This window comes from Agelaius phoeniceus, chromosome 3, assembly GCF_051311805.1.
Source record: "Agelaius phoeniceus isolate bAgePho1 chromosome 3, bAgePho1.hap1, whole genome shotgun sequence".
NCBI lineage: Eukaryota > Metazoa > Chordata > Aves > Passeriformes > Icteridae > Agelaius > Agelaius phoeniceus.
In genome coordinates this window covers 81,397,523-81,419,737 of record NC_135267.1, presented here as the reverse complement: position 1 = coordinate 81,419,737, position 22,215 = coordinate 81,397,523, and the positions used below count along the sequence as shown (strand labels likewise).

The following is a 22,215-nucleotide window of genomic DNA, read 5'->3' as shown; positions in this document are numbered from 1 at the left end:
TTATCTGCAGCCAGCACAAAAGAGTCAGTTCTTCAGACTTGGTGTGAGATGCTGGGGATGGGGGATGAGGAATTAAGAGAGGAAGTAATTTTTTTTCATCAAGATAAATTTGTAGGGCAGTGAGAGGAAGTAGCATGGAAAACTTGTAATGTAGTGCCTGTTCAGTTAGCTGAAAATCTAGGTTCAATGGCTGTATTCCAGTTCTGGGGTCTTCTGCTTTCTCTCCCTGTCTGCCTGATTGACACCAGTTCAGATAGATAGCCCTATAGAGCTTTAAAGAACAGGAACCTAAGGATGTTCTTGAGCCTGCTCCTCCTCTACTAGAGTGGGCCTGGATCTGTGTTCTTATGAGCTGCTGCTTCAGAGGCATCATCAGGCTCACTTCTTAATAGCTATTCTAGCAGGGAACTTCTATCTCCTCTTCCCTCTGGGAAGTAAAGAGAAAGCTGGGGGTCAGTGCATCCAAGTCTTTCACTAGGTGGGCTGAGCATTAGGCTGGGTTTTCTTCAACTGATTAATAAAAAACTTCAATCTGCAGGTTCTTTCAAAGAGTTTGCTTTGATAATGCCAGGTTGTGATGTGACACAAAAACATGTTTTCCAGAGAGAATGTAGGTGCTATCAGTCATAGCAATGATAGTAGTTTTGCCTCATAGCTTCAGTGTACACTTGAGCTGTAAGAGGAGAAACCAGACAATTTCATCACTTCTACTGTATCCAAACCATAAGCAGTTCCCATGTCAACAATAAACTCAAGCTTTTTTCAGACCAAATGTGAAGGATAAAATTTGTGCCTTTCCTAATGAAAGATGTGATTAATGCTTTAGGTAAATGAACTTCTTTCACTTCTGTCTCTGTCCCATGTAAAATGTGCTGCCAATACTAAATTATTGAAACTGTTGTTTTAAGAATTGTTTCTTGGTTACCTGGCTTGCACCTTTCCAAGCTATTCACTGCTGTCCTTCATAGGTGAAAGGCAAATGCCTTTTAAGTTGCTGGTATCTATTAAGCTGGCTTATTGCAACACACTCCTTGCATTCCATTATTTTTTACATGTAACTGAATAACTTTATCCTGACAAATGTTGCAATACCTGTTAGACCAGTCCTGGAATAACAAATATGAGAAGGTAATTTTATTCTGATTGCTTGTTTGGTTGTTGTTAAGTTTGATTTTATGTAAAACTTCACCTGTGTGGTCTTAATGGCTTTAAGGAAAAAATAGAAGAGAATAGATCCAGCTTTATGCTGTATTATCAAGCAAAGAGTGGAGTGAAATACTTTCAGATGTTCTTAATCTGATATATTTTTCACTCCCCTTGCACAACAATTAACGTATGTTTTTGCTCAAATAACTGAACTTTGAAGGTTGGCATGTACTTGCAGTAAGGAATGCAGTTGTGGCAGAGATCCAGATTTTATCCTTGAACATGCTTGTGAGAGCCAAGTAGGTGCATTTGAAGGCAAAATTTCACATGAACACAGAGAAAACCAGCAGTGTAGCTTTTGGGCTTTTTTACTGAATGCATAGAGATAGAAGGGAAAAAAACACATTTGATATGGAAATAATACTAATACAAATACTAATACAAACTTCAATATACAAAGCAATTTTCCAGAACAAAAAAGGAAGAGATCTTGATCATTTACTCAATAAGAGGGTTCTGTGACAGTGACACATCTGGCAGTGCAGTTGCTTTCACAGCATGACAGTGCAGCCTCACATTTGCAGGACTTGTCACTTTTTCCTGACTCTAGTTTCTCAGAGAACTGTTCCCTGATCAAGGAAGTGTGATCTTTTTAGCCAATATATTGACTATTTTAGCATGTCCTGTATTTAAGGCAAGATAACACACAGACAAAATCTATGCCATTAGATTTCAAGCTAACCAGAGGAAAATCTTGTACAAGTTTCAGAAAGATATCAAAAGGGAAACCTGACTTTCATATTTCTGTATGATGTGGCTGGATACCTAATTTTAGGCTTAATTAGATTATGAATAATGCAGTTTGTATTACCAGGGAAAAAGCTGCATTGCAGGAACTGTTAGGAGAGAAGATTGAATATAGAACACAAAACTGAGCAGCTGGTAAAAAAACCCTGAAGTGTTACTATTGCAAAAATTGTTTACAATTCTTTTGTTACAATTCAAATATTTTCTCTTTTTCCTTGCCACTTTATGTAACTGTGTGGTGTTTTTGCAGTGTAATAACTGAGCTTACTGCCTTGCTGTGCTGCACTTGCTCATGTGAGCTGCTGTACAGATGCCATGCCTGCTTTTCTACATATGTGTTCTCAGGCATGTAGTGCATATGGAGAGCGTACTGGATCATCCATTTGTGACGCTTCAGTTTCCTTCAAACTTGGCAGGTTTTGAGATTGCTGAGGACAGAAGTGTAACCTTGTACTGTACTGGCCCTGGGATAGGACTGAGTGACAAATGCCTCCTACAAAGCCAGCAGTCAGATGTAATGGTCAAAGCAGGCTTGTTCCTAGAGACAAAGGAGCATTCTTCTTGCTTTTTTCTGCTTCAGATGCTTACCTGCATTCACCTGAAACTGAATACAAGATAACTGATCATACCTGGATCTTCTATGAGACTAGGAAAAAACAGGGCAGGTATCTTGCAGCTGGTTGGATCTTGTGCTGGATAAACTCTGTGCCTCCCAAAAGCTCTTTTCTATGTTGGCAGCTAGGCTGTTCTTGAAGTATGTCCACATTAACTGTAGTGGCAAGCTACAGGTTTAAATGAATGCTTGACCTTACTTCTGCTCAAGTTGAGGAAGAGAGTGAAAATAGAGCAGGTGACTTTCAGCAGAATGCTTCCAGATGCAGTGTTGATTTTAAGGATCAAAAGTTAGCTACACGTGACAGAAGAGACCTGAGCAAAGATCTCAAATTGAATGGTTTGTAAACATTGGGCTAATGTTGTGTAGTAGCAGGAAGCTATACTCCTGTGGCTGGGTCACAGGTCTTGTTTTGACAGGGCAAGTCTTGTTTGGATATATGTGGCATTGATGCTGACAGAGATAACCGAGTGTTGAATGAATGCATGCAGTGATAGTGGTATCAATGACATACTGGTCAATATGACAATTTTAGTACAGTGGCTATGTCTCTATAAATAATAAGAAACAGTTTATTGTGAAATCAACCTTTTTTTTTCTGTTGGATCACTTCCAGTAACTTCACAGTTGTCTCTTTAAATGAATGATATACCAATATTTTGTGATTCTGAACAGTTGTATGGTATGGGACAAACTATTTTAGCACTTTGTCTCCAAATTTAGGCCTTGAAGGTGTTGTGGTGGTGTTTTCTAAATAAAACAACCATTATGTCACTTCCATATCATCAGACTGATTTTTCTTTTTAATAGAATGAAGCATCACCAGCAAAGTGTTTGTGTCCAAGATGTATGTATGTTTGTATGGAGACTTGAATCGAAGCAAGATCCTTTGAACCAGTTGGCTTTTAGGGAAACTGTGGTTTTAAATGTAAAGCCTGACCTTGAGATTGTTTGGATTTTCTTTTGAGAAAGCCATTCAAAGACTTTCTTAGCCTTAATGATGATAAAAAAGAGCTCTACCCATTCCTGAATTCCTGCATATTCTCTTCCCTGTTGTTTTAGATTCCCTCAAGTGTTCTATATTCAAAGTATTTTTAAATTATAGCTGTTCAAGTTAATGGAAACTTCCTTCTTCATTCAACAAGTAACTTACATAGTTTGTCTAGAATCAGATGTTATGTAAGTTCTGCCTTTCTGTCCAGAAGAGGTAAATATTTCAATAACTCTTGGCTTCAGTAAGGAACAGAAAAAATGGTACCTTTGTATGTTTTATACATGTAAAAATTGTTGTCATAGTGACAAACCAATCTACATAATTTAAGGTGCTAGAATTTAAATGACTTGTCAGATATACATGCCAAAATTGCAGCTTTTATAAATGACTGCACTAATAATGTTAAATGTTGAACATTTTTGGCACTAGCATATAACTTTAGAAGGACAAAGAAAATACTCTTTTGATTTAAAACAAATATAAAAAGACCCCAAGCCCCAAACTGAAGACTCAAATCTGCTTTTGACCCCTGGTTAGGAGGTGCAGTCATACACAGCAGCAGAGGAAATGCTTGACATTCTCATCATGTGAGCTGAGGCTTCCAATCCTTTTGGCACACTTATATGAGTATGTCTGAGGTCTTTCTTTGCAGTTGTCATGTCAGGCTTCTTGTAGACATAAATAGGGAACAGTGTAATGCCAAAAGCAATATGTTTCATCTTTCTGCTTTGGATCTTTCTATAGTTTGTATTTATTGCTTTATAGGAGTTTTGAACACAAGTTGCTAAACTCTTGTTCATGTTTAGAAGTCAGGATAGAATACTAGTATCAAGGTTTTACAACTTGAGGAACAGTATATATTTTTAAAAAGCTAATCTGGATGCTTCTGAAGAAAACCACTTCAAACATCCAGAATGGTTTAACAAACTTGTGACTGATACACCATACTACAATGATGGATAGAAAACAAGATGCAAAGTGTGTTAAACAAAATGTTCTAATTACTGTGCCACTGTATTTTGTGGGCAGTGTGGGTATTGTTTACCTGGGTAGATCACATGCAACAGAAAACTAAAATAGCCATCTTGACGCTGTTGCTTTTCAGTAGTCTTGCACTTCATACTGCTCTCTCAGTTGAAGAGTTAAGGTGTATACTTCAGTCTGTGACCTCATGTTGAGCATCTGGTCCTTACCATGGTGCATGCCACTGCTCTCAGCTGCCAGCTTGCAGTAACTGGTTACCTTCTGCTGGGGTTTTGGATGTCCTTCAATGTTGGGATACTGGGTAGAAAAACAAACACCTTGAGCCTGGAACTCATCTGCTAGAGCTGAAGAGCTGTTGGGAGTTAAATGCTGTCAGTCTCCTTGAACTGGGTCTCTCCCTGAACAAGATGCTGGCAGCTGCCAAGTCATGAGTAAGAACAGATTAAGGCAGGACTCCTCATCCCAGCTTTACTAGAAACTGGAAACTCCAAGCGAGCCAAGCAAGATCAAAGTGCAGTGTGTGTGTTTGGAGGTGGGGAGGAGGGGAAAATGAAAAGAAAAAGAAATACCCATCTTTTTTTCCCTGACATCTCCTCCTAGGATTGAAGTGTTAAATTGCCTAACGGATCAGCATGCTAATGCTGTTTGTTGTGGGACCTTAAGTGTGTTAAGCAAGAAACTGAGTATTCCAGGACAGTGGATATTTGGGAGAGCATACAGGTAACCAAGGGTGGATGGGACTTGAATCCTGGCTCAAGGGCTGTACCTGGGTAGCAGGGCCATTGCAAAGAAACATGTGATCTGACTGGTTCACTGGTAGGTCTGAATCTCTTACAAAACATGATATACATTACACCTAATGAATGAGTCTGAGGCATGGTGGAAAATGAGGAGAGGAAAAGGTTGTCATTTTCAACATGTAAAGTCTACTGTTTTAGAACTTTTTATTACTGCATAAAGTTATTCTAACTTTAGCAAGATTTTTGTTTTCTAGGCATGTGTTTGCTTAGTCTTTTCCAAAACTCTGTGGGGTGTTACTGAGATTCTTAAACGAGGTCTGTAGGAGCTAGCATCATATAAAGGAATGTTATCCATTGGTACTGCCTAAAAATGGTTTACTCTCTCCTTTGCCATTGTCTGAGCAGGACAATGCTCAGACATGCTTCATTCTATTACAAAGACTCTGGCTAACCTAGTTAACAATCCTTTATGTGGATTGTCCTGTATAGGGAACTGTGCTTTACTACTGTGTTCTGCAGGTTCTTCTGCTGCAGAAGAGTTTCAACAGATTGGTTCAGTATTGATGTGAAGTGAGATTAAGTGAAACTTGAAAACTGAGTTAAAGCTGTAACTTCAAAATAAAACATCCTTAACTTCTTTTTAATGACACTCTAACATTCCATTACTGTGAGTAGCTGTCCTACCTGCAGACCAGAGCATGAGTGCTCATTGTAAGAAAGCTCCACACTTTCTGTAAGCCACCACTAGTTTGGTTCAGGAGGCTGCAGACAGAAGTGTTTGTGTCTGAAAAAAAATTGAGTTTACTGAGTCCTGCATTTGTGAAGCATTGATTGCCAGTGTTCTCATTTCAATAATCTTTCTTCTCAATTGTGGGGACTATTGCTTAGCTCATTGAGAAGGGAAAGAGTGCTTTCCTTTCTAGCAGAAGTCTAGTCTGTCTTTACAAATGCAGTCCAAAAAACTCATCACTATGTGATCAAACATGGTTTCACATTAAGTCACTCATGCACCTCTTTCCATCACTGTGGTAGTTCTTACTTGCATGATAGTTTACATAACTGAAACTCAAATCTGTGGAATATGGAGAATAAGAAATAAAACTTACTGATATCCTATTTTCTAATAAAACCCCAGTGGAAATCTGTGAATCATTGCTAGGTCTTCAGGATTAGCTCACCTGTGAACCCCTTGTGGAAGAACTTCCCTTTTTTTTTTTTCTTCTGTCTTTTCTTCCCCACCTTTTAAGGGCAAAATTTTCATAGGCTACATACAGTTAAGGCGCTTACTAGGGAGTACAAGAATTGCTATGGAGTTGAAGGAAAAACTAGAGAAGGCAAAGGAAACTTGTCAAAAGGATAAGACAACTGTATCATGTTTGTGATTTTGCTTATGTTTTAGGGTTTGGGGTTTTTGTCCTTTTTGTTTTGTAGCATGGTGGTTTGTTTTCTTTTGCTTAGTGAGGGTCTTTGTTGTTCTTTGGGGTTTGTTAGTTTGTTTTTCTGGACTGAAGCTAAAATACCTCAAGCTATCTGTTCTTTACTAAGGTATGTGTTGTTGATACAGACCAGAAGACCTCATGGTTTTCCAGGGTTAGAAAAGTTGTCAAATAATAGCTGAAACCTAAAGTAACTGTAAGGTATAGCCTAATAAGAATATGGCATCAGTTTAAACTTCTTTGTCAGTTTTCACATAGAAGAAGCATAACTGTCTTAAATTAAAAGAATTTGTTACCTGGCTACATCTGTGTGAAGTGTGTTCTCTGAATGTGCCTTTGATAAGGTTTCTCTTCTTAAAATAAATAAAAAAAACTGGCAAGCTACTCTGTGCCTTGTAGTCCGGTGGTTTTGACCCATCCTGACTAAGTTGAATGAATTGATACTTCCTTTCTCATCCATGTTTTGTGTAAACAAAGACTGACCTAGTTTAGGCATTAAAATGTGTCTGGCTTTGAATCCCAAGTGGAAAAGGGGGCTTTTGAGTTTATGGCCTGGTGAAAAGGGGGATTTCTGCTGCCTCTTGCCTTAAGGAGTTCATGTCTCTATGCTCCTTTGTGTCCCTTCTCCCTGTTGCCTTGACATGACATGCTGTGTGTCCATGCTGTGACCTGGGGAGAGGAATCCCTGAAGCTATTGGGGCCAACAAAGATTCTTTATTGACAAATTGTGATTCAGATGGTATTGTGAAGAAATGAGATTTTTATCATTCTGCTGCTTTTGTCTCTCAGTTTCTGCTTTTCCCTGTTTCCTGCTCATGATTTCTTTTGAGATTTATTAGATTTGAACAATTTCAACGAATGGGTAAGGACTTCAAAGATATTACTATTCTGCAAGTACTGAATATGGGCAGGTGACTGTGAGACTATACAGCAGGAAATCCAATTCAGTATGAGGCAGCAGAGAATCTGGCAGCTGGAAGACTGATGAAGAGAAGTATACTATTACTATTTGAACAACTAGAAAAGCTTCAATTGAAACTCTCATCATCTTGTGTGCTACAGAATGCAGTTGTGAAATGAAGCCGCATGGAACCAGGCTTAGTAATTTCAGTGCTAGTGAAACTATGTGCTCTCTATTATGTCCTCTGCTGTCAAATGCTTCCAGTAAAAAAAAAAAAGTAATAATAATATGGTAGATACAGTAATTTGAGGCTCTAGATGCCACTAGGTGGCAGAACCCCTGCATCTATTATGTGGATTTCTTTCTGTGCCTTCATCTGAATATATTGAAAATATTTTTCAGCTATCGTATAATGAGAATAGACATCCGTAGGGATGTTTACATGCTGTCCTAATTGACCTTCTATTGGCTGCTGTTGTGGGAAACATGGAGGGCTTGCAACACACTCTTACCCTTACTTGTTGAGACTGCCTACCCTTTCTGAAAAGCCTGCTACTCAAAAAGCAGTTGCACTTGATGTCAACACAACTCTTTCTGTTTTTTTTTTTATTCTGTTGTTAATAGATGAGATAGAAGGAGATGACAGTGGCATTTAAGAGGAGTACTTTGTAAAGAATACAGTGGCAGGAACATGGAGATGCTGAATGGCTTAACCTGTGGTAGAAGGTGTGATTTTTGAGTGTTGGAAGCTCACTGTTTTGGAGTGACTCATTTCTGTTGTTGAGACTCTTGTAGCTGAGTAGTTATCAGCTGGGAAACAAATGTATCTTGAAGAATACCAGCTAATGATTCTTTTCAAGTAGGTTCCTCTTTTAGTGCTAGTCTTTGATTGCAATGTGCTTGTCACCCTTTCATTGTGGGAGATAATTTTAGCTTTGTTTTATAGCTGTTTTGACTTATAGAGCAGCTGGGATTGGGGCTGAAACCAGTCCAAGAATAGGGCCATTGCCTTCCTCTATTTATTAGTAGAGGGCTATGTAGTTGTGGGTGTGGGGGACAGGATAAATTCTGCAATTATGTACGTTTACATGTACTAACTGGGATACAGCCCTCTTCTTGCATTAGGGGATGCAGTGCTACTAAGGCAGGAGACATCCATGTCCTCATGATCTACTCATAAGTAAGCCATCTCTTTTACTGAAGATATCCATGAGTGCATGCTTAGTAATGAATCTGATAAGTACTGATTGATGAATCTAAAAGCAGTATGGGTCTGTTTCTTTTGGTGCTGGATTTTAGGAACATGACGTAGATATTTCAATTTGGAGTATTAAAACTGAAGTGTCAGATTTCAAAGCAATTTGATTAGGGATTTCAAAAGGTATTAGAATCAACATTTAATCTGTAATCAATCTGTTAATTAGAATTAACACAGTGTAATATCTACTCAGCATTTTGTATACAGCTGATCCTGTGTTACGTGAGGGAAGTTTTATTCAGATGTTTCTGACCACCTATAAAGAAATATGAAGGGATAACAGCTTACTCCATTTTTTGGGTAAATATTGGCTAGTTTATAACTTTGTTTTGCTCTTCTGGAATAATCACATGAAAGAGAATCACCTTTTGAATGTAGTGTCTTGGAGGAATTGTACAAGTCTCTTATTTCTCAGAGAGTTCAAATAGAAGTTTGCATGCAAATGGCCTTTTCCCACCTTAGTTTTCTTTCAGTGCTCCAGTCAGTTGTGCACAGTCTTCTTCACCTTTTTAGTGCATCCTGCTTCTGACTATCTCTTCTCCCGCTACCCTGCGTCAAATCATTCCTTGCTTCTGGTGATCTTCCTGGGCATGCCCACACCTCATGAATACTTCATTCCTTCCTTCATTCTCTGTGGATCTGCTCTGAACAGCTGAATAAGAAATGCAAGTGCTGCTGCAGCCACTGTCCAGCTCTGCAGTACCACTTTGGGAATGTGGTAGGTATGTTTGTGAACTTGTGGTCTTGGTAGTGTTAGATGTAACTCTTGTTCCAATCTGGACAAGGTGGGTTTGGGTGGGTCTTTTTTGTTTAAGGAGATTTTGGGCTGTCAGATTGCAGGCAGCATGGCCTTTTTTGAAAAGCTCTTTATTTGCACACATTTCTGAAGCTCATTTTTCTTTACAGCTCCTTTTAAAATTACTAGTGTTTGTTTCTTTTTGAAACGTGTATGAAAGTGTTGAAGGATGTACTGTGAGGGAAAGAAATTCAGCCAAAAAAAAGAAGTGTTCAGAAAGGTGCTACTTTGGCTCTCAGTCTCTTTATCATAGAAAGGTAAATTGAAATAACAACCTCAAATACCAAAAAGTCATCTGTTTTTAATTTAAATATATTTTAAAAAGCACACTATGCTGATAGAAATGCCTGAAGCATCTTGGTGTTTGAGAATTAGGTGTATAGTTTCTTTTGTATCCTGCTAATGTCATCAGCTCTGTATGATTTCTACCTACAAACCAATACCATGGAGATCATTCAACGGGCTTTATTTGTGGTGTAACAGCCAGGGGTATTTATGCATAATATGCCTCCAGTTCCAAGTTATGCTCAAGTTATTGTTTTCCTACATCATACAGTAGGAAAGATGGTGTTTCTTCAAAGTTTGAGGTTGGTTGTTATAAATTACATTGTTTTGTTTTTCCTAGTTTTAAGTAGAACTTTAAAACTTGTGCATAGAAAGCAATCTTCCTTTCAGAAAGGAAATTTGTTGACTCTGTGTTTTCCTGTGACATGTTGAAAATGGCTGATCATTGCAACTTGGTAGCTCCCACACACAAGATTTGTGTAATGCCTGGTGGATCTTGCTACTGTCATTTGAGACTGTGGAAACATAGCATGCTGAACTGATGATGACAGCAAGTTTGTACTGAGCAAAGGAGCGGTGATGTCTGGATGTAACATCCCAATTTTGTGGACTGTTTGGAAGTGGTGGTGAAGCTATTGCAGTGAGGTAGAAAGAAAATCAACTCCTTAAGCAGCTTTGGCAGACCCCAGATGCTGAAGAGTTCAGTGTTGGTGAAGGGGGTGACTGAAAGGAAACATAGCGGGCGTGTGGAGACACTGAAAATACTATTCCAAAGGCAGCTGTGGAAGATGCATTAAGAACAGCACTATTAGAGGTAATGGTGTATATCTGTCCTGTTGATGAGACAATAGACATAATTGTCTGAAGATACTGAACAGATGTTTCCCTTTGTGGTAGAGGTCTTGCATGGGATCTTGATGGGATTTTTTTTTTAGAGACAGAAGAACTGGAAATCAACCGTGAGGGAAAATATCTTGTGTAATTCATCAGCCTTGGGTTATGTTAGACCTTGTTTTGAAATATGTGAAACACTGTGTGATATCTGCCTATGAGATTGGGTGACACTCTCAAAAAGAGGCTTGGCTTTAAAACACTGTTTGTCCTCCTGTATAGGGTCATACTGAGGCTGTGTGAGTGCAGTGAACTTTATTTAGAAATTCCTGAAATGATAATGATGATCCTTTTAGACTTCCTGAAACAAGATGCAGAAAAAACTGACAATGCTTGTTTGAATGTCCAGATTGTAGCTGTGGTTTGAATGAATTTTCTGCTGACTTCTGCATGAAGAAATTTAATTTCATCCTTGCAGTTCATTTTTTGTTTTATGGTAGATATAATTGCTAGCTGGGATTGCAAATGTTTTAATTCTCCAGTGTAGCTTGATGTGGGATATTGTTTTTCTGCTGATTTACGAGAGTGTGTCTGGGGAGTGATGCATTGCTCTGGTGTGTCTTGTGCCCCTTAGGGGCCTCAGTGACCTTCAGCTGTTGGTTTCAGAGGGCTTCTGTGACTCTGCCTGGCCAAGAAGCTAGGCAGTAAGGTTCTCTAGAGATGCCACACTGTGTTAAGTGAATTAGATTTGGACTGTGCAGCCATTGGTTCTTACCAGCTCCAGCATGATCCTTTTTAGCAGGTGGATTAAGTCTATCAGCTCTGCAGTCCCTGGCTTCCATCAGTGTTGAGCCTGTGGATTCATTGGCACTGGAAAAGGTAAGTCCCTTAAAAGGGAATTTTCTTTGGAATAAAACTACCCCATTAAACCCAGCATCACTTTCAGGTAGTTTTTGAAGAGGCAATTGTAAGAGTTAGTGCTGTGTATTTAGCCCTTTATTACTAATGCTGCACATGCCAAATTACCATAACTTGGAGCATAGCTCTTGTGTTTCTCAGTGTAACTTTTGGAGTCTGACAAAGTTCTGCTGGATCCAAGGGCATCACAGAGTGCTCAAGAGCAGTTCTGTGGCACTTCCTTGTGTGGTCCTGTTTGGACAGGATGGGACACAAATTACAGACTGCAGTTGCTGTCACCGAGCATCTGCAGAAGCTACTTGAAGGATGCTCTTGCTCATCTTGCTCTGCAGTAGTGGGGCTGGTGCTGACCCAAAGAACTATGCAAGAACAAATGTGCTGAGCAGGAGCCATGCCTTCCAAATGTTTTGAGGCATTCTTCTTGTGTGTATGAAGGTGCTGACCTCTTTTCCAGAAGATTATGGTAGAATTATCATCTTTCAAGTGCAATTAGTGGTTATTGCCTTATAACTGTTCTGTTAAGACTTAGCAAAAGGAATGTTAAGCGTGCAGATGTTTGATCTGTGGAATACATTAAGTATCTCTCAGGTACAGTCAGGTCATACAGCTTTCTCTCTCTTGTTTAGAAGTTCATCAATAGATTGTTGTTTTTAATGTCCAAAAATAACGATGTGATTGAGACTTCCACTGTCTGTGGTGTAAGAGGATATCTAGATATTTACAATTCTTACTGTTCCACAGTGAACGTGGTGCAGCAGTGGAAGGAGTGATGATCTTTTTCTGAGTCAACTCACCTGCCCCCACCACATGTCTTGACCACATAGGAATTCAAATGCATTTCAGTTTTTTATTCTTAATCTATAGAACTTGAAATAGCAGTTAAACAGAGGGTAAAGCTTAAAGAGAATAGTAGTGGAAAAAGAATTTTAAAACTGGGGAAGCAGGATAGATGGTAAAAACTTTCCTGACTTGCTTTTTAGACAATAATGAGAAATTTTCAGTTTCTGATCCATTTGAAGCATCTCTGCAGAGGAAACTAAAGTTGTCTTGCCATATTTCCATCCTTTTTGCTTGGAAAACAGGTGCTGAAACATAAGCAAACATTCACTAAAATACAGTATTGGTGCACTGCAGTTTTCACTACTGAAGCTTCTGATGTAGCAAATAGGAGTTGTTGCAATCCATGTTACATTGTAGGTAGCTTGACCTGGAAACTTCCTCTTGTTAAATAAACAAACATGATAGTAACTGACTCCCTTCTACTTTTCTTGCTCATTTTGCTCTTACAGTTTTCTAACTGTAGTCACTTTCCTTTTTAGATGCTAACATTTGTGTTGACTTTTTCTCAGCTAGTTGAGGGAGCTTTATATTCCTGCATTTTACTTAATTTACCTCTAGGATTAACATTTTAGGGAGAAGTTCATTGTTTCTGATAATAAAATCCTTTCTCTTCTAGTCAAGACATCTGCTTTGTTCTGTGCTGTATTCCCCAGAAACATGAAATGTTCCCACTTCAATATTATGCTAAAATTGCTCCTGGCTAATTGTACGTAGAAGTACAGGATAAGTTTTTATCACTGTTTATAATACTTTTATTTCTATACTTTCATGGTCAAGAGAAAAAAAATCTAAAGTTTGTTTTAGTAATAAATATTTCTAAAATTATATGTAACTAAAAAAACCCCCAAAACAATAAAAAAAATCCTAAAACATCCCAAAACGAAGAAAAGGCCAATATTTGGACAAGGTAGGAGAAGTAACAACCACTGTCTTTTTCCTTTAATATCTTCCCTATAAAGAAGAGATAGAATCTAAACTGCCTTAATTTTCAGTCTTTTGCTCTTGCATAGTCATGTTTAGATTCTCTAGTATTGTGCAGCCTGCCTGTATGCCAGTTAGACTTGAAGGGAAAAAAAAAAGTCAACTTCTTAATTTTCCCCAAGTTCCAAGTTATATAAGAAGCACTAGTCACTTTTGGAATATAAAATATTTGATGTGAATATTAAGCAAATCCCAATTTTTCTCTCTTTGGTAGTTCCCCTCTTCCTTTCTTCCCCACTTTGTGAACAAACCTTTACCAGCTGTAGTCTTCACCTTTAGTATGTCCATCACTGTTGGAATTCTTTTTTCTCTGATACGTTTATACAGATGTAATAATTTTTTGTAATTCAACATTCATAACATTCCTATTACAATGTGCTCCCATTAGTTCTTAGTTCCCACTATTGATGCTGTTTTATTTAATTTTGGGAGTTTTCTAATTGTTTTTGTTATAACACACCAATGATTTTATTTGCTGAAAAGAATCTTGTTTGCTTTATGTATTTATGTATATAATGTGTATGATTTCAGATTATCTGTTCTTATATTCTTGTCAACTGATATATTGCTGACTGAATTCTCAAATGTTAATTTTAAGAGGTGTCATTTAAATAGTATCTAAAATCTCAGTTAAAAAATAGGACTGTCTGTCCCTGTAAGATTTGAAAAGCAACACCAAAATATTTTTTAAGTAATATACTATTGTACTCAGCCTCATTCCTGCCTCTGCATTGCCTGCCTGTTGCCTTTTACTTTCAAAGCTGGTGGTACAGGTAAACACTTCAAAGATTGAGGAAGAGGATGCACTTGAGCTCCCCTCAAAGCACTTTAGAGAGGAAGTACAACTGACTCATCAATGAAATTGTCTATACAGCAAATGCTGGTAAGTGTACTAATAAGCTGGAAAAACATTGTCTATGATCTTTTAATTTTAGCAGTCCTGAAATAGGGCTACTGTTTAGATGAAAATGTATGTTTGCTTTTCAAGTTGAATGATAAGTTAATAATTCTGTCTTTAATACATCTCTTATCTTGGATCTAGAGTTGTCCATTTCTTTCAGACAATACAAGTTACTTTCTCTAGCCTGCTACCTGTCTTGACTTGCTTTCTTCCCTAGGCTATATTCTCCTGTTCCTTTCACAGGAAGAGTATCCATGGAAGCATGTATGACAATGCCTTAGATCTGCACTTAAGTCCTGCTGGTGATTTGCTAACTATGTTGAGTATTTGTTACACTCAAAAACCATTTTGAATCCTTCTGTAGTCAGATTTATTTTGTCTCTCTAAGATATGGGGGGGATACATGATCTGATAATAGGTAGGTGAATGTTATCTGGTTAAATTGTAACTGCTCTTGTCCACGTGCTTAGTTAACTGCAAATGCAAACTCAAATTTATAGACTTAGTTGGAATTTGCAGTTGGGACAGAGTGAGCACCCTGTCATTTCTTGTAACCAATTAGCTGATAAGTGCTATCATTATAAGATAAGGTAATATTGACATGGTTTATATAGCATAATTTGTGTCCTTGATATCACTGGAAGTGGAAATTTAAAATTTGACCATTATTACCCATCCTTAATTTCTATTCTATTGTGTACGCTTTATGCACTACTGCTGCTCTACATTAAACTTTGGTTTTGTAAGCCCAAGAGAGCCCTTCAGTAACAGAACAGATTTTTGTAACTTATTTTAGAGAAACTTTCATTGTGGCAATTTTCTGGAAAAATTTACACAGGCATTTTCAGATGCTTTGGGTTTTGTTAGCTCTGAATTGATCCTCCCTACCCTCCTTACCCCTACCCCACCAAAGTTCCAAATACACTTTTTAATTCGTTTATTCTGTCAACTCCAGACACCTTCAGATGCATAGTTTGGAGTAGCTTCAGCTGTTAGATGTTTGCCATTGACTGAAAAATTTTGTGGAAGTTATGCTTAGACCACTATTGATTTTATCCCAGTGAGACCTAGAACTTTTGTGCACTTTTATTTTTTTTCTTTCCTTTTTTCTTTCCTTTTTTGGGGGGAGCTGCATATAGCAGACTTTCCATCAGTATAGGCTGGAATCCTTGTTTCCCTTCATTGTTTTCAAACATGGTTCTTAATGGCTTGGCAGACTATATTTTAAGCAAATCTCTGCTTGCTTATCTTACAAATTTTGCTTGCATTAACAAAAGCAAAAATACTTTCTGAAGTACTAGTTTCCCCCTCTGCTGCACAGCTGTTGAAAACACTAAATAGCATTTTGCTTTTCTGGTGCTGTCATTCCTGGTAAAACTTGTCCATGTTAGAATTACTGATGTAGTTAATAGTGAACCTTGAGAAGCAAACAGGCTTTCTGTGACAATCTTTTTATTAAACATTCATAGAAACATCTGTTAACCCCAGTAAGGACTGAAGTAAATGCCATGCTGTCTCAAGGTAGCATTTTGGAGCTTAAGGCTCTAAGGGGCTTCCATCACTCCGAGTTAATTTTAGCTATGAGACAGATAAGTTCAAGGGACAGAAAACTTAAGGCCCTCTATTTGAATATTGAGAGACAGATGCTGCTTCACAAGAGTTCACTTATGAACTGCTTTTGGCCTGAAATGCCCATCTTCAAGATGTGAAGTGATACCAGGCAAGTGTCACTGTGTATGTGGATTTTGTTAACCTGTAAAGGGACTGAAAGCTCAAATGGGATCGAGTAAGAAATGCAAGGATGCCTGTTGATGGGAAATTTGACTAAAGACAGACAGTGGTGTGGCCAAAAATTGGATGATTCAGATATAAAAACAGAAGGGAGAAACTAAATAGATTATAAAGATGACAGCTTAAGGTCTGTGTGAGTATCAAAGATCTTGATACACACTCTGAAGTGTGGTGGTAGCTGGTGTGGTGCACAGGAAGGTCTAGGAAAAAAAGTGTTAATAATGTAACTGAAGAAGATAACTGAGTGTGTGTAAGTTATGGGCAGTTTTGAGAAGAGGAAAAGGGAGAAGGTGAAGAAGGCAGTAACTAAATAAAAGCCTAGCTCTGTAGCTAGGTGAGGATAAGACAGTCTTGAGAAGGCTGCAAGATGCTTGAGCTGCTTGAGAGCAGTTGAGAAGAATACCTGTCACTGCAAGTGGAAGAGTGTCACTTGTAAGCAAAATTGTCTCACTGGATGATGAATCACTGGCAGGGAAAAGTACAGAAGAAAAAACTGAGCAAAGGGAAGAGTATTAATTCTCTGGGGCAGAAAGGTCAGCTGTAGATTTGGAATTTAAGGACTCTGTGCTTTTGATTTTGACAGAAACATGACATCTAACAGAAGTGATACTGCCATCCTAGAAAGTCGTTGTAGTGTTAAATACCTGTTGGAGGGCTTTTGGCAGCCTGGTGGTTTACAAATGTGTTCAGAGAGCATTTGATGAGATAGATACTGAATAGTGGCAAGGTACAGTCTGTCAGGGTAAAGAACTGCACTATTTATTGCCCACTTACAAGCTTGTTTTTCTAGGTCAGTGGATCTGTGTGAAGAAATGTTCCTTCTGTTATTGTAATTAATTTTTATATTGATGGGCAGTGTGTGAGTGGGAGTAGCACTTAAAGCAATGCTAGAAGCATTGGTTAGGTTTTGAAGGTGTTTTGAGCACTTATTTGTAGAGTGCATACAAGATTTTTGATTGCATAGTGTCAAGATTTTTGATTGGATAGTGTGGGTTAAATCTTCAGTAAAATCTTGGAGTATGTTGTTTTTCTTTTTTTTTTTTTTTTTTTTTTTTTAACCAGCTGGTCTTCATGCTTAAAGAGACATGTTTTATTAAGCTTTAAAATTTTGGAGGTACTCAGCTTCTGACTTCAAACTGGGAATCTTTAGCTCCTCTTCAGTTATCCTAGCTAATTCCATAAGCAAAGGTTCTTCATTTTCATCGAAGTTGTGTGTATGTGTGTGTTGGAATGGCAGGAAGATTGGGTACATTTCTATGTTCCTCCTGATCTTACACCAGCTTAATGCTTGTTTTGTTCCCCATTTAATATAACTCCTAACTTTCCTTTGCCATGGTTTTTCTTCTTGTATTTTGCTGGTAAATGTTTTACCATAGTTCTGATTGAGTGTTTTTTAAGCACTGTCTGAAAAATACAGAGGCCCAAATGTAAACATACATCTCTCTTTTTCTGGAGAAATGAAACTGTGACCTTTTCATAGAATCAGAGATTCACCAAATGGTTTGGGTTGGAAAGGGCCTTAAAGATCATCTAATTCCAACCCCCTGCTCTGAGCAGAAACACCTTCCACCATCCAACCTGGCACTGAACACTTCCAGGGATGGTACATCCACTACTTCCCTGGGCAACCTGTTCAAATGCCTCACCACTCTCACTGCAGAGTTTCTTGTATCTAATCTAAACCTACTCTGAATTTAAAGCAATTCCCTCTTGTCCTTTCACTAGATTCCCTTCTAATTTGTCCCTCTCCATGTTTCTTGTAGACACCCTTCAGGTAGGCTGCACTTAGGTCACCCTAAAGCCTTCTCTTTTCCAGACTGAACAAACCAAATTCTCACAGCCTTTCCTTATAGTAGAGGTGTTCCATCCCTTTGTGTCCCTCCTCTGGACTCAATCCAATAGGTCCAAGTCCTTCCTGTGCTGGCACCCCAGAGCTGGATGCAGGGTTCCAGGCGGGCTCTCAGCAGAGCAGAGCAGAGGGACAGAATCCCCTCCCTCCCTGCTGCCCACGCTGCTCTGGATGCAGCCCAGGACACGTTTGGCTCTCTGGGCTGGGAGTGCCCATGGCTGGGTCATGTGCAGCCTCTCACCCACCAGCACCCCCAGTTCTGGGCAGGGCTGCTCTCCATCTGTTCATCCCCAGCCTGTGCTGATACCAGGGGTGCCCCAACCCAGGTGCAGCACCTTGCACTTGCTCTTGTTGAACCACATGAAGTTGCTGTGGGCCTGCTTTTCCAGCTAACATTTTGAGCTAGCCCTGTGAGTATCCCTCCAGGAATATACTCCTTGACAGTCTGTAAAGAAGAGATTCCTCCAACTCTTTCCTTCAACACCTTGGTGTTAGGGTGTTGTTTGAGCCATGCTTACCTTGAGTGAAGTGAGCTTGACAGGTATCTCAGGTCAATAATTCTAACAGTTGTGACTTCATTGATGTGTTGTCTTTATTTCCTACACAGGGTGTTTTCTGTGGTTTAATTTATTTTATCAGATAATGACAATTTTTCTCATTTACTATTGTTTCTCATTTCACTCCTCCTTCCTAGGTAGCTGTAGTTCCTGGATGCTTGCAACTACATGTAATATGATGGACAGAGTTAAAAAATAAAAAGCTCTTTGAGGCTTTTGAGTTAGAGAGTGTTTTCTGTAAAAGATAGTAAAATGTGACAGTCCTTGAAAACTTTATATCATTTGTGGAATCAGTGGGTTGTTTTTGATTCTCAGCTCCTAAAAGATGGAATTTCAAAAACTTTATGTAGAGAAACTTTCTTGTAAAGAAAGTTAACATCAGAGGAAGGTGAACCTCAAATAGAAAGATGATCTCATTCTTGTTTTCTCTCATCATCTTATGTATCATCACATCAACCACTTGTCTGTAGTGAAGCTTTTTATACCTCTAAATTCCACAAAGATTAAGTTTCAAATGTGATAATGCCAGTAACTCTGGCAACTGAGATGCCTGTCACTTTTACTTTAAAATAAAAGCCACCTTTTTTGATAAAACAGTTGTAATAGTTGTAAAAAGCATGTTAGAAGCATGAAATTTTATGACAACTTTGTCATGTGTCCTCATTTTAGACAGGTAAATTGTCTTAAATTAGCTCACACAGTTCCTAAAAACAGTGTTTTGCACTAGTCAATACATTTTATATTCCTCCTCTTCAAAGACTTCTGAGAATTGATAATTTTCCCCCCTCAGAACAAAGATTAGATCAATTTTTGCAGATACTTTCCTAAATTCCAACAAAAGGAATAGGTAAGTATAACATGCTTGTCCAGGCCCTTTTTAAAAAGCTCTGTGTATACAATGCAATCAAAGAACGTACTGGTACACATGTACAGACAGAATAGTTTAATATAGGAGTGATGCATAGGGGATATATAGGAGATAATCTCTGTGTGATCATTCTCTGGAGATTGCATTAGTAGGGAAGCATAAGTCCTTTCATATCCTTTGTCTTCAAAGGGCAGGAGCCAATGCAGCTAAATACTGCAGACAGCTGAAGTTTTGTTGGCTAATAGCTCCTGTTCTTACCATAGCAAAACCAGTAAGTGTCTGTAATAGCAGTAAGTTCTATTCCTGTGTAACTTGCTACACTCCACTAAGCTTCAACAGTTCCCCTAGTGTTTAGATAGCACAGGTTTGGATGTGTGTCTCAAGTGTGCATTACAGCAGTCTTTCTTTTCTCTCTGATTTTGTCAGCAGTTTCCTATGTAAGAAATATGTGGCAGGGGAGAAAGATACCAACAAGCCAATGCCTCTCTCTAGCTTCCTATTGCATCAAGCAGTTACTTTCCATTTTTCTTCTTCATTATGGGTTGGTGAGGAGATTTTTCTGGATTTTCACATGCAGTTTAGGTATCCATGATATGGAGGTGTGGCTGAGATACAAGTGCACAGGTTGGTACTTCCCTGATGACCTTGATTGACAATTCTTTTGCTTCCTGGTAGGTGGGAGCCGTAACTCTTAGTATAAGGACTCTGTTGTAGGCTGGAGGAAGAGGAAGACTGCAATAAAGAGGATAACTGGTAAGTAACAATTATCCCCCTCCCATAAAAGTCCTCCCAGTTTATGGCAATTGTTCTGGAAAAAGAAGTTTGATTCTGGATGAAAAAGGCCCATTCCTGAGGCTTCCCAGAAAATGTTCTATATTACCTAGTGGCATATCTTAAACACTCAGAATGTCAGAGTAGCTAAGAATAGTTGTTTCAAGCTTTGAGGGTGCAAAGGGCAGTCTCAATATGAAAGGCTTTAGAGTACCAGTTATTTCCATGTATTTCTGGATTAAAAGTGCTCAAATACAATGCTAGGAAGTCTATTAGTTTTTGGTGCAGGTGAAGAGCATGGTTTCCATGCAAAAGGAATATAGGCATTTTAAAGCTATATCTGCTGTTTATCCGTACAGCATTTTGATGTTGTAGGCAAACATATGTTCATTAATTGAATTGCCTCTGACATGTGTTTGGAATGATGTGTTTCATTCCAGTACTCTTAAAATCTTTAATATTTCTGGGTGATGGTAAAACAGGCTTGAGGATGGACTACTTGGTGTTTATATATAGGTATCAGTAAATCCCAATAAAATAGCACATGTATTTGTAACCAGAGGAAGAAAAGCCTGAAAAAATGACAGCTATCTGTCTTTGACAGCTACCTTCCATCTGTACTTGAGCAAAATGAGTGGTGCCACTCAAAATTGGTATGTCTTGCCATTAGGGTAGCCTTGAAAAGCAGGTGACTTCCCAATGCATTGAAAAGGATTGTGTTGAAAATTATTCTGAACTTCTTGATGCTATGTGATGAAAATTACTAGTTTTATGTACAGCATCAACATTGCAGTTTTTTTGGTGTTGATTTTCAGTGTAAAGTGCATGAGCATGATTACTGTGCCAGAGCCGGCACTAAAAATTACTGGAGAGCTTTCAAGAATTGTCTTGATTGCCCTTGGCTACCTGATAAGTTTCATAAGGCATTGATAGCACATGGTAAAAAATTGGTCACATTAAACAGGGAAAGTTACAGTGCTTTACAGGTAAATTTTGCAGTGTTTTTGCAGGTGTAATCACAAAAACAAGTTGTGGAATGCTCATTCATTGAGTGATGGTTGCCATCCTTCTGAGTGGGCAATGAGTTGGGTTAAATTTGTGTTTTCAGAACATAAGTGTCCAGAAGGCCTTGAGAAGAGTTGGTAGGGTAGTTATGCTGACAAAGAAATCTGCTTAGCCAAGTAATTTTTTTACATTATTTGCTGGAATCTACATGGTGATCAAAAACAAGCTATGGGCAAAGCAGGAGGACAGATGGATTACAAATGAGTATCATATGAGTTTGCCTTAGGGTCTTGAGTATGCAAGGATAAATGGTTCCTTTCTACAGGATAGAATAAAGCATTGTTATGAATTAAAATTGCTGTTCCTTGCATCTTTCAACAGTACTTTAACAAGAATGGGAATACTTGGAGAATGAGATATACTTGGTTTGGTACTAGGCTTTTTGTTAAATATGTAAATATAAACTAATCTTGTAAACTTTGCAAATGTCAAACTTTTACTTGACCTTCAACTACATAGAAGCATTGCCTTCAAAGAGTTTTACTTAAAAATCAGTTGATGATTCATAATTTAATACTTCCCTTGGTTTTATTGTCATCAACTTTGCAAGAGTTATTTTTGGCAACATTACTGTTGTGCTGTCATAGATTTCCACCCTTCATGCCTTGAAAGCATATTAGTGCCTTAAAACCATATTAATGCTTGATCTGACTTTCTTAACTTCAGCTCTATATGTATGTAGTCTGGTAGCTCAGCAAGTATAGAAAGACAGAATACATGAAGTTTTCTGTAAGTGTGGCAGGGTTCTTCCTGAGCCCTTTGAAATAGAGCTATTCTTTCTGCTTCAATTTCTTAATCTGAGAAACTGCTATGTATCTTTAAGAAATTAGTGTGCTCATGTATTTAAGTGTCTCTAATAACCAAGTTATTAGAGTTGAGGCTA

The 22,215-nt window shown here is 38.3% G+C and overlaps 1 protein-coding gene across 2 annotated transcripts in view; it reads left to right on the top strand.

Moving 5' to 3' along the window:
• CRIM1 (cysteine rich transmembrane BMP regulator 1) overlaps positions 1 to 22,215 on the top strand; it is a 175,778-nt gene that overhangs the window by 18,911 nt on the left and 134,652 nt on the right. The window contains exons 1-2 of one of the 2 annotated variants that reach the window (XM_077175737.1): positions 14,287 to 14,413; positions 20,172 to 20,249. The exons of the other annotated variant lie outside the window; for it this stretch is intronic. The gene's annotated coding sequence lies outside the window, so the exon portion shown is untranslated. Of the gene's footprint in view, positions 1 to 14,286; positions 14,414 to 20,171; positions 20,250 to 22,215 lie in introns of those variants that run through there. 2 annotated transcript variants of the gene reach the window in all.